Here is a 4,342-nt window from a genome sequence, read left to right as displayed (position 1 = left end):
AGAAACTGTTATTTTCAAGATCAATGTTGTATGATGTATATGTCAGGACTCAGGGAAAATTGTAATAAAATTTGCACATGATATCCTTAGTAGCCTTTTTTTTCCCCTTCAGATTCTATCCTCCTCCCTACCCTCACACAACTCTATTAAACCCATTTTCTGATTTTACCCCCTTCCACTTGCAGTACCCCACCAAGTAACTAATGTAATCCAGGTGTTAAAAAATTGATGTCGAGTACATCTTAGCATAAAGTGCAGTCTCAGGAGGGAGAAGAATTTTAAGTCTTCTCTCTAAAATGTGGTGTGAACAAAAGTTTTCACAAGCTCCTCCCCTAAGAGTTTCAGCTCCTTGGTAGGAGGTTTAATCCTTTCCTATGTAGAAATAAAGTGGCCAAGGACCAGCCCAAGGACTTTAAAACCACAATAACTCAGTCAGGGAAAGATGTCATACAATTTCACTCATAGGTGGAATTTGAGAAGCACAGCAGATGAACATGAGGGAAGGGAAGGAAAAATAAGATAAAAACGGAGAGGGAGGCAAACCAGAAGAGACTCTTAAAGACAGAGAACAAACTGAGGGTTGCTGGAGGGGAGGTGGGTGGAGGGATGGGCTAAATGGGGGACGGGCATCAAGGAGCACACTTTTCGGGATGAGCACTGGTCTCATATGTAAGAGATGAATCACTGGATCCTACTCCTGAATCCAAGGCGACACTGGATGTTAGCTAACTTGAACATAAATAAAATAAAAAATAAATAAATAAGTAAAGAAAGAAAGAAAGAACCATGCTTTTTTTGTTTGTTTTTTTATTATAGTGTATTGTCAAGTTGGTTTCCATACGACACCCAGTGCTCATCCCAACAAGTGCCCTCCTCCATGCCCATCACCCATTTCCCCCTCTCCCCCACCCCCGTCAGTCCTCAGTTTGTTCTCAGTTTTTAAGAGTTTCTTATGAATAACCACGTGCTATAAGCATGTGAGATAAGCCCAATCTTGACAGGAAATCAAGGTCAAAACATACTTTTTCCATCATACCCCAACAGTAAGATAGTCCTCTGTAATTCCTATCTGAACCAGGTAGCTTTACAAAATAGAACTCATAAGACTGCATCTGCACCAGGGTAGCGTGGTAATGGCAGTTAAATTAGAAGCAGAGTATTGCTGCTTGTTTCCTATCTTTCCTTTATTTGGGACAATTTGAGCTGCCTTTCTCTCTCTCTCTCTCTTTCTCTCTCTCTCTCTCTTTTACACACACACACACACACACACACACACACAACCTCTCATCTCTCAACCGTCCTTCTAAACCATCCTTACTTGACTTCTTCCCTCCTAAAGTGCTTAATTTTTTCCCGTTGCACCAAGAGGCAGTTATCCCATTATTGAAACTATATATGGATGATGGACGTCTATCAAAGCCAACGACATGTCTGTGTCTAATGCCCACCATCACACTTCATAGTATCCAACACGTCCTTTCTGAGATATTTTAAAAATTACTCATATGACTAAAATATCAATAACCTTTTGCACTTCATAAAATTCAGCAAATCAATAATATTTCACATTTCTGGTAGTCACAGTACTTGAACAATAACCCAAGGGATGACATCTTCCTTAAGTACACTGACTTATAAAGGAACAGGTACTTGGAAATGCATATGCTCTATCCAGAGTCAAACGGAGCTCATGTTCTTAGGGACCCAGAGAAGGAATAATCATTAGCACACAGACAGACCTGGAAGGCACCTTTCTCACTGTTTATAATACTTTTCTTGCATACATAGTAGGAAAAGGCACAAACAGGCAAATACAAATTTTTATTTTTACCCACAATTGTTCTCAAAGATAACAGAACAGTCAGAAGCATAATTTCATAACAAGACCAAGATTTTTTGGGGTGGGGTGGGGAATGGAGTGGATTTTTATTTATGCTAGCATAAAAAGTAAAANATCTGATTTTACTTTCTGTATATTTTAATGTAAAAATTACCAGTAAAGGGTTCATAAACTACCTTTATTTCTAATCCTAACATAGCATTATACGAATGTGTTTATACATATATAATTGCATAGTTACATGATAATGGGAATCTTTCAATCTTATTTTTAAAATATAATTAACTTTATAAGCATATTAAAGAAAACNCCATTAAAACTTCTTTCTGGGGAGACTGAGCGGCTCAGTCAGTCAAGAGTACAACTCTTGGTTTTGACTCAGGTCGTGATCTCACAGTCATGAGATCAAGTCCCATGTCGGGCTCTGCACTGGGCACGGAGGCTGCTTGAGTTTCTCTCTCTCTCTCTTTCTCTCTCTCTCTCTCTCTCTCTCCCTCTGCCTTCCCCTGTATTTTCTTTTTCCCTTTCTCTCTCTCTCTTTCTCTCTCTCTCTCTCTCTCTCTCCCTCTGCCTTCCCCTGTATTTTCTTTTTCCCTTTCTCTCTCTCTCTTTCTCTCTCTCTCTCTCTCAAACACAAAAACTTCTTTCCTTACAGAGAAAACTAGAAGCCAGGAAGTCAAGAACTGTCTAGTTCTTTTTATCACCATCATACATTTCATAATACTTATAAAATTTTAGGGTGCCTGGGTGGTGGCTCAGTCAGTTGAGCATCCGACTTCAGCTCAGGTCATGATCTCACTGTTTGTGAGTCCAAGTCCTGCATCGGGCTCTGTGCTGACAGCTCAGAGCCTGAAGTCTGCTTCAGATTCTGTGTCTCCCTCTTTCTCTGCCCCTCCCCTGCTCATGCTCTCTCTCTCTCTCTCAAAAATAAATAAAAAACATTAAAAAAATACAGAAAATTTTAAAGTAACAATAAACATATATATCAATACTATCCAAAGACCTCTTTATCCTATTAATTCATAGCTTTTATAGGAATAAGGAACACGAATAAATGAAAAATTCTACATACTGACCAATGCTTTATACACTTTTCTTGCTTAGAAATTGTTCAGATTGCCAAAGAATATTTACTAATTAGCTCAATTTAATATGAGTTGAAGGATACAAAGTTCACTAAGGACATGGAACTTATAATTTAAGCCAATACATTAAGTCTTTATGATTGTGGCATTATAAAAAATTCACAAGAATATGCTTTTTAAAATATACCCATTATTGTAAATTCATTTAGTTCACAAAATTTTATATTTTTAGTAATTTAAAAGTATTTGTGGAAACAATAATGAAAATTTATTTGATCTATAAAACAAAACAGTACATTTAAATATTTTAAACCTTCATAAATTAAGGTCTTGAACTATCTAGAATATTATATCTTTATTATTTTTACATAATGGTGAAATCAGGGAGAAGACAAAAAATTGTCATTAAACTGAAATTAACTCACTGTGATTTGTCCAAAGTGTCATCTACTTATTTGGGATATTACATGAACTATTTTCTGATATAATTCATAAAACTCTTGAAGTCATTCCTGAAACTAAGTGTCTCACTTTTCTGCTTATTTTGTTACCTACCAACCTATGCCAATGTTTGAAGTCACAGTTAATTTTTTTCATCTGACTTACAGTTGTAGCGAGAAGAAAAAAAATTCCAGAAGCCAATATACTCAATGGAACAAAACACATATGCTTAAATTTCCATTTTGTTTGGAAGTTCTTGATTGTCTCCAAATAACCATATTTCTGTAGTGTTCACATAATGACAGAACAAATTTTTGATCAATTAAACATTAACATTTCCCAAAAAGATAGAAAAAGAGAAGAGGAAGAAGAAAAGAGAGAAGTAAGTGAATGCCCATTCCAGATATGTATAAAATTTTCACAGTAAAAAGCTAACTGCACTTCCTCTACAAGTTTGGGAAATGGTAGAGTCAGGAAACCTCAGTTTGACATATACATGCCAAAAAAATGACTATTTTAGCTGGTTTAAACAGTAAGTAAGATGAGTGACAATTCTACGTTCACACCTTAAAGAAATACTTATTATTTCCTGAAGTATGGAAACAAAGGAAGTGGTTTTAAGTTATTAATAATAATGGAAAAGGAAAGAAAAGAAAAATTTGGCATCTCATGAATAGGAGGTAACAAAATTAAAAGATAATAGTATGTGTGGCATTCATTCCATTATTTGATTTTGTTTTTCTTTCAGTTTCTCACAGGTGGAGAGACTCTATACTTTTAATTATTTCTACTGGTTGTCATATTTTAACAATCAATTGTTAGTGGGTGCTATCAACAAGATGGTAGACTAGGAAACCCCAGGCCTCTACCCTCTCTTCTGTATGGAAATATTAAACAATGACAGATCAACTAAAATTACTTTATAGACACTCTGTAAACCAGTGAAAGATCTATAAAACCAAGTAATTGCCCAATA

The sequence above is a fragment of the Crocuta crocuta genome, unplaced genomic scaffold, assembly GCF_008692635.1.
Source record: "Crocuta crocuta isolate KB4526 unplaced genomic scaffold, BGI_CrCroc_1.0 scaffold531, whole genome shotgun sequence".
Classification (NCBI taxonomy): domain Eukaryota; kingdom Metazoa; phylum Chordata; class Mammalia; order Carnivora; family Hyaenidae; genus Crocuta; species Crocuta crocuta.
The sequence above is the reverse complement of the archived record's forward strand: the minus strand, read 5'-3'. Positions refer to the sequence as shown.